Raw genomic sequence first — 9,524 nt, 5'->3', positions numbered from 1 at the left:
AATGTATGCATACTTGTGTGTGTACTAAATAGTTGATGGAGACTGGGTAAGTACGCGTACCTGTACGCATACTGGAAGAAGTTCACGACCGTGAATTTCTGCTGAGTTAGGAAATCAAAACCAACTCAATCCGGTTACCTAAGTATGCGTACTCGTACGCATACTGGCGGAAAGTTCACGTCTGTGAATTTCTGCTGAGTTTGAAAACCAAAACAAACTATAATCCGGTTACTTAAGTACGAATACCCGTACACATACTTAAATGTGTTACTTTTTATATAATAAGGAATGCAATTTGCAAACCGTGGCTACAATGTTCATGAATCGATTCGAGTGAATCAAAACCGATATTGCTTCGATTGTGTCTTGTATACTTCTATAATATCTAAGCAATTGAACAACTCTCGAACTAGTTCATTTGAGTCATTTGGACTAGTTATGGTGAAGATGAATATGGTTTATATGAAAGTGCTCATATGGCTAACCATTTGGTTAACTACTGTTGAACCAACTAGGTGTGTACGTTTAGGTACGGTTACACAAACCTAAATGAACATGCATTTCATTTGTGTATAAAAAGCTAAGATTCTATCTAACGGTTGAAAGATATTAGCTTGAATCTAATCAGGTTTTCATCTAACGGTGAATATTGAATGCTTTGTTACCAAGGTAGCATTGATTGCAAACCCTGATTTGAAGACTATATAAAGGAGAACTCTAGCAACTGGAAAACCTAATCCCCGCACTTGCTGTGTGATACTAGTTTTATAAGCTAGAGTCGATTGTCCTTTAACCTTAGGTTTCTACCGAGACCCTGTAGGTTAACAACTTGAGGACTTCATTGGGATTGTGAAGCCAGACCCAACTATTTTCTCTGTAGTTGCGTGATCTGATCTTGCTGTTTCTATCCAACTGAGTACAATTGTAAAATTGGCTCGAGATTAATTTCTCTGATAGGCAAGATAGAAAATTAGTCACAAACATCTTCGTCTCATCGTTTGTGATTCCACAATATCTTGTTTCGCTAGTTGATTAAGATTATTGTAAGGTGATTGATATTTCTAGGTTGTTCTCCGGGAATATAAGTCTGGTATATCAATTGGTTCCTATTCACCTTGATTTATCAAAAGACAGAACAAAACTCGTAGGTATTTCTGTGGGAGACAGATTTATCTATCACTACAGACTTTTCTGTGTGATACAGATTTGTTTATTAAAGTCTTTGACTTTGGTTCGTTGCAACTCTTAGTTGTGGGTGAGATCAACTAAGGGAATCAAGTACGTAGTATCCTGCTGGGATCAGAGACGTAAGGAGCGCAACTGTACCTTGGATCAGTGAGAGATTGATTGGGGTTCAAATACAGTCCAGACCGAAGTTAGTTTGTAGTATGCTAGTGTCTGTAGCTGCTTAATACAGTGTGTGTTCAATCTGGACTAGGTCCCGGGGTTTTTCTGCATTTGTAGTTTCCTCGTTAAAAAAACTTATGGTGTCTGTGTTGTTTCTTTTCCGCATTATATTTTGTTATATAATTGAAATATCACAGGTTGTGCGTTGAATCGATCAATTGCTAAATCCAACCTTTGGTTGTTGATTGAAATTGATTGATCCTTGAACATTGGTCTTTGGTACCATTCAAATGAATTTCTCTTGTATTCAATTAGACTTGCAAACTGCTATTTGCTTGAGTAAGTATTGAATCGAGAAATTGAGATATAACTCCTTGATATACTTTTCTTAAGATTGAGTCTGACTGTCTAGTTGATTCTCTTGAAAGTATATTGGAGTTAGTTCATACAGATTGCTAAACGAAATTGGGTGAGGTTGTTAGACCCCCACTTTTTCACATTGTTCCTTCGATAAATAAGAAGCGTCTATCGGGGACGACTATAACTAAGACCGCGAGAACATCTTTATGTCGATCCACGGTAAAGTGGAAGATCTTCAGTTCCCAGGCGCAACTCTCCTGAATTAATATTTTCTTGGACAATGTACTTCAGACCCTTGCATTCACCGCTAGGATGATGGATGAACCTGTGATAGTGGAAATATCTCTAATCTAACATCTCTTGATCAGTTGGTGGACGCCATACGGGAGGCAGTTGAACCACTCCGTCTCGTACCCAAACTTCCAGTAACTCCAGAACTCTTCTTATGGGGAGCGGGAAGCGCGGGTACTTCGAGTCTGGCTTCTCTCGCGTTAGCGGCTGTTGTGGTGGAAACTCTTGTAAGATTTGACACGAAGCTCATTTCGAGGGCGGAGTTGAGACTCGAGTGAGTGTTGACTCAGGTGCGGATCGCTTATTTCGTCAATTTTGTTGGAATGCAACTTCTCTTGACGTCCCTGCATCGGTGACAACAATGTGAAGTGGTTGGACTGAATACTGCTCATTGGCGCGGTTACCGTCTTCATAGGTTCCTTGGTAGATTTCCCCTTATTCAGGTGCTTCTCTATTTAGCAAGGTTAGATCGTTCGTGGCTGCGGACTGCTGGACAACTCTCTGAACTTCTGCGAGGGTCTAGAGATACATGTTTTCCGACAAAGCTTCATAGGCCGGCTCCTTACCTTTATCTTGCAGATATTGTGATGCACCTGGCAGGTCTCTTCCCTTAGACTTGTGAAACTGTCTCAGCTCTTCGTCGTTGGCTGAATTTAGTTGGTCATTTCCTTTCTGCTCTCGTCTGATACGACTACGTGCTCTGTCGGAATTGTCATTGGCGGAGGCACAGACTTCAGACGAGGATTCGACATTTTCCTTATCATCTCTGAAATTGGTGGCATTCTCTGATCGAATGGTTGCTGACTCTTTCCACAATCGGTTTTCCATACTCTTTAGGAGACAAAACATCTCATTTTGCAGCTTGACAATATCAGCTTGACAATATCAGCTTGATTTGCAACAACATACTCTAGCATTTTGGCCATACCTTCTATGGTGATTGGATTTTGCGCGGCTTTGGGAGAGTTTGGCTGACAGGGGTACATCATAAAGTGGAAAGTTGAGATGGGTGATTGAAGATGAATTCTGGTTAATGACTGAATTTAGACCTAAAATCAAAACTATTCTCAAATGGTTGAAGAAATGATTTTTTGTAACCGAGAGATCAATCTCCCACTGTGGTCGCCAGTTGTTTTGGAGTAAAAACTGATTCTGCTGGAAATGGTAAATTTGGGTGTGCCGCTGAGAAATGAATCTAAACCCTAAGCAAATGCACTGCACGGGAGTACTTTAGATTCGAGATATCAATCTGTATAATCCTGCCCTAAACCAAGAAATGGTCGTTCCAGTCTTGCTTCGGTTACAAAATGAAGGAGAAGGGTTGATCTTAGGGAGGGAAGCGAAGAAGGTTTTGAGATCGGAATGGTTAACTCTGAAGGCGTGGTTGTTTTATGACTTGTATCAGAATATGGAACTTGCTTGCGGAATGCAAGCTATGAGTTCTTTGGTGTTTTTCTGGATACTTGTGTTGATCACCGTTGTTGGTTGAAATAGGTTGAAAACCTGTTTATATTAGTCATAGTTGCATGCACCCTGATCTCATAGGAAGTGAGAGTGATTGAGTGATGGAGAAGTGGGATCATGTAGGATGGTGAAAACCACGTCTCCACTATGAGGGGAAGATTGGGTGGTTTCGTCCCACTACTTCTCTATCATCACTAACTGCCCGCCTTTCCTGATACTTTCTTGTAATGGGCGTGTTGCACGCCGCACGTTGTAGACCGCCAGACTAATACCCTGATGAACATCCCCCAGTTTGTGATAGATTTGATGTCTCGAGTATTTTCTTGGAAAATATGCAGCAGGTTGCTGAGTGGGTCTTGTTTGCAAGACCTAGTTATTTTGACCAATCACGCGCAAGCCAAGCGGCGGGTGGTCGTATGTTATGAGTCAAATCATGAGACTTGCCGCAAGAAATAACATGTAATGTTTTTAAGTCAAATAATTAAATTATTTGTGAAATTAATATTTATAAAACATCGTTTATAATCAATGCATGTAAAGTATCGCTTTTAAGCAAGCATCTCAAAAATAATCGATGCTCATGAAGCATCGTTACGTAAAGCTCGTTCAAGTTAGTCGCGGGGCTTAATGTCTTAAAAGGAACGTGACCGGAAATTTTCAAGCAGCTTCCAGGAGACATTCACACGCGCCAAAGGCAGGCCGGTCGGTCCTTATAGGAGAGTGACGGCTGGCGATCACATCGACATCTTATTGGTCACCTAAAATTAGATCTAGGCCAGTTAATTCGGATAGCGAAGTTGGACGGCCAAGATGATTTGCGGCATTTAATGGTTGTTGTTGAATTTATTAAAATTCCTAAATGCAGCGTCACTAGCCACTTTCGGGAGACCGTTTGGGGGACATATAGGCAAGCCGCGGCTTGGCCGATTGCAGCTTATGGAAGGGGGTGGCCATTGATCATGGCCACATCTTGTTGGCCGCCTAAAATAAGAGTTAGGCCGGCCGATTCGACTGGCGAAGTTGGACGTCCGAGATGATTTGCGTCAGCTAATGGCTGTCGTTGATTCAATTTAAGTTTTAAAAGCCATGTGGCCAACCCATTTTGGGCCAACGGTTTTTTGTGTTAGTGGCATGATGTGGACCATTCGACCGGCCAGCGCTATAGTCGGGCTACTAGTGAGATCGTAGCCCGAATTGAATCTAGGATGACTAATTCGGTTGGCGAAGATGGACGGCCGAGATCGTTTTGCGGCAACAATATAATGTTGCTTAATAAAAATTAGGGTTTTGTAAGTCGCGCGGCCAACTAGCTTTGGGAAATCGTTTAGTGGCTCTGTTGGCGAGTTGGAAGGGCTCCGATTGGCCGGAGTATTAGTGGTCCCACCGGTGTGCCTGATGACGCTTGTCTGGTTGCGTCAGGGAGCGTCCAAGCTTGATAAATCATCCGGCCAAAACGTGCCTATGTGGGAAGCTGTGATCGTTTTGAGACTGATATGGGAAGCCTATGTCCAATTCCTTAAGGAATTAAGTATGTCGACCACCAGCTTCCACTTTTAATTGAAAGTGCATGTGGCGCTTTTAAAGTAATTTGATTGGTCGATGGGAAAGGGGGCCGGCAAGCAGCAACATGGAGCGTGGCCAGCCGGCCATAGGTGGCGCCTATTGAAGCCAATCGGTCGGCCAAGTGGCGCGGCCATGCCTCCATTTGCCACTTCTCTTACTTGCCGCAGTTCCTCTTTATTTCTTGTTTTATGATTTTTTGTTAGGATCTTGCTCCTACCTGATGGATCAATTTCCTAGTTTGCCTAGGTTTAGTTTCGACCAATAGGGTTCGAACTATCGCGCAGGGGGCAAAAAACCTAATTTTTGCAAATTGATAAAATTAGGTTAAAGAACTGAATTTTGCGGGTTGCCACAAAATCAATCAATTTTTGGTGAATCTTGCATACTGATACAAAAAATCACTAATTTAATATCAAAGGGCAGCACAACTTTGCGTGCCTCTACTTCCACACGCATCTTAATCCTGACACTTCGGGGGATTCATGCTACTCGGCTGGGAGCGAGCATTAGTCGTCATGTCATGTCAGTATTAAGAGTTCAACTGCGGAACATGGCGTAAAATAAATACTCAGAAATTTACAGAATATTTGGGATTGTTGCTACACGCACCATTCTGGATAAATTTCATATAAATATACTGAATTGCTCAATAAACATGTAAGTAAAGAGACCTGGGAACTCATCACTTTTAAATGGCTCAACTTCTTTGCAGAATGATGGCGCATTAAATGCAGGGTTTTACAATTTAGCCCTGAACTAAAAACCACCATCAACACACAGACACCAGAAGTTTTGTTAACGAGGAAACCGCAAATGCGGAAAACCCCCGGGACCTAGTCCAGATTTGAACAACATACTGTATTAAGCCCCTACATACACTAGCCTACTCCAAGTTAACTTCGGACTGGAATGTAATTGAGCCCTAACCAGTCTCACACTGATCAAGGTACAGTCGTGTTCCTTACGCCTCTAGAACCATGCCGGATTCTGCACACTTGATTCCCTTAGTTGATCTCACCCACAACTAAGAGTTTCTACGACCCAAATTCGAAGACTTGATAAACCAATCTGTCTCACATAGAAAAGTCTATTGGATAGATAAATCTGTCTCCCACGAATAAACCTATGAGTTTTGTTCTGTCTTTTGATAATCAAGGTGAACAGGAACCAATTGATATACCAGACATATATTCCCGAAGAACAACCTAGAAATATCAATCATCTCACAATAATCTTAATCGTATGGTAGCGAAACAAGATATTGTGGAATCAAAAACGATGAGATGAAGATGTTTGTGACTACTATTTATCTTGCCTATCGGTGATTAAATCTCGAGCAAATCTTATAGAAGATAGTACTCAGTCACGATAGAAAACAACAAGATTAGAACACGCAACTATAGAGAAAATAGTTGGGTCTGGCTTCACAATCCCAATGAAGTCTTCAAGTCATTAACCTACAGGGTTTTGTGAAAAACCTAAGGTTAAAGGAGAATCGACTCTAGTCGTAACTAGTATCACACATGAGGTGTGGGGATTAGATTTCCCAGTTGCTAGAGTTCTCCCTTATATAGTCTTCAAATCAGGGTTTGCAATCAATGCTACCTTGGTAACAAAGCATTCAATATTCACCATTAGATGAAAACTTCATTAGATTCAAGCTAATATCTTTCAACCGTTAGATCGAACTTAGCTTGTTACACACAAATGAAAACTGACTTCATTTAGATATGAGTAACCGTACCTAAACGTGTACACCTCTGTTGGATCAACAATAGTTAACCTAAGTTATCCATATGAACACTTTCATATCAACCATATTCATCTTAACCATAACTAGTTCAAATGACTCAAATGAAACTAGTTCTAGAGTTGTTCAATTGTTTATATTCTCATAGAAGTATACAAGACACAATTGAACCAAAATCGATTTTGATTCACTTGAATAAAGTCATGAACATTATAGCCACGGTTTTCAAAATATTGCATTCCTTATTATATAAATGTATTAGTTCATGAACAAACCGATTTTAGAACATAACCTACTCAAGTATGCAAACGGGTACGCATACCTAAGTAGCCTGACCTAGTTTGGGTTCACCAGTATGCGAACGGGTACGCACACCTTCCAAACTCAGCATAAATTCCCAAACCTGAACCTCACGCCAGTACGCGTACCGGTGTGTACAAGGTTCCCGGACTTTCAATAAACCAACCAGTACGCATACGGGTATGCATACTATGGTTCCCGGACTTGGATTACATATATATGCAAGTACGCATACTATGCTTTATCCAATCATGGTTAGCTGTTCTAAACTCCATTTCGTCACTGAAACATTCTCGGAAGACGACAATAGCTGTCTCACACAAAATTAGCTTCAAAGCAATTTTCAAGTGATCGAATGATCAATACGAAACATTCCGAGTCTACATCAAATGATTGTCTTACACAAATCATGTAAGATGTTACAAGGCGATTTTCACATGATCATCTTTTAACTTTCGTCAAGAATATAAGATGAACTTGGTTAAATAGAAAGCTTACCAACACATATTTCGAGAAATATATAAGCGAGTTAAACTCAGCTCGAAATATCAAATGTGCATAATTGAAGTCTGTATAGCTATACGAGTGTAGATGAGTTCAAGTCTCCACATACCTTTTGTTGATGAAGTTCCACAAGCTCCCCTTAGTAGTTCTTCGTCTTCAATCGATGAACGCCATGAAGTTTAATGCTCAATTACACTTTCTATCATAATCCGAGACTTAGCTATAAGTAGATTAGAAATCAAGACTTATAGTTTTGGCAACTAAACTTGACAAACAAGCTTGAGATAGCAACAATTGCGAGTTCGACCGAGCAGTGCTCTAACATTACCAAAACAACCAAAGACCCCCCACAAAACCAAATACTCCCAATAACCCAACAAAACCAAAACTTCACCACCTCAAACCATGCACCTAACCCAACACCACAAATTCCATTACAACCGCACCGCAACTACACACCACTACATACTACACATCACATTTCAAGTTGATATGGAACTTGAAATGCCCCCCAAAAATCAGGCTTTTCTTGTGGAAAACCAACCTCGAAGGATTACCTACCTTCAACACACTAGCAGAAAGACATATCATGATCACAAACCTATGGCCAATATGCAATACTGCGACAGAAACCTCAATTCACGTACTCTTCCTCTGTAATCGGGTCTCGCAACAAATCATCACACAAAGTAACAAATACCCCCAAAAAACCAAACGACGAACCAGCATAGACAACAACATATAAATATCCAAGAAGCACTCAACGAAAGCATACCACATACAACTAAGTCCCTCTATAGCTTTACAATGTGGCATCTTTGGTTAACAAGAAATGCAACAGTATATCGACAACAACAACAATCACCGATTCAGATAACTCAGATAATCCAGGTAATGTTTAACGAATACATTTGGGCGCAACAACATTTAAAACCAATAATTCCAAACCTACCTCAAGGTCTACATTAACACTATACAAATACGACAACAACAACTATCATGGTAGGATGGGAAGCACCGCATGAGAACTGGATAAAAATAAATACAGACGGAGCAACAAAAGGAAGTCCAGGACCGGCAGGAGGAGGATCAATTTGCAGGAATAGCGAGGGGAAAATAATTTTAGCAATGGCAACAACACTAGGAAATACAACATCAACAACAACATAAACATGGGGATTACTATTAGAAACAAGAGTGGCGATTCAACAACAATGGTTAAAAGTTTGGTTCGAAATGGACTCACATGCAGTAATACAACTACAACCACAACAACCAGGCGACGACCATCCTTGGTATATCTCAAAAGTATGCTGAAGGAAATAAATGAACTCATGCGACAAATACCCCATACAAGATTACAACATGCCTATCATGAAGCAAACCAGGTGGTGACTTGCAAATCAGGCAGTCAAACAACAAGCACAACATCTAACTACCCAATCCACAATAGTATGGCAAAATGTATGCCCACAATTTCTTTTAAACATCACACATGCGGACACCACATGGATCAAATTCCCAAAAACTGTAAAGTTGAAATGGTAGGATGCCTAGTCAACAACTTTTCTTTAAACTTGATGATTGTAAACTGATCTGTGATCATCACCCTTGTATGGGATAAATATATGAATATATAAGGCTTCCCTCCTGGGTTGCACAGACGTTGCATTTTTTGAGCCGTGTCCGACGCGCGTCAGACACGGGACGCGTGTGGGATGCTGACACGAGGACTGTCCGACGCATCAAAATGTGCGTCTGGTTTGGACACACCGGTGACTCGGGTTTGATGCGTTTTCTTTTCATTTTTATTTAAACTTTTTCCTTTATTTTTACTATTATTATCTAAATGAAGAAAGACAAACATTCAGATCAATCACTAAACCGATTCATCCAATCAGAATACATAATAATAAGCTTAAGGAAATGTAACTGAAACATTAAT

The sequence above is a fragment of the Papaver somniferum genome, chromosome 7, assembly GCF_003573695.1.
Source record: "Papaver somniferum cultivar HN1 chromosome 7, ASM357369v1, whole genome shotgun sequence".
NCBI lineage: Eukaryota > Viridiplantae > Streptophyta > Magnoliopsida > Ranunculales > Papaveraceae > Papaver > Papaver somniferum.
The sequence above is the reverse complement of the archived record's forward strand: the minus strand, read 5'-3'. Positions refer to the sequence as shown.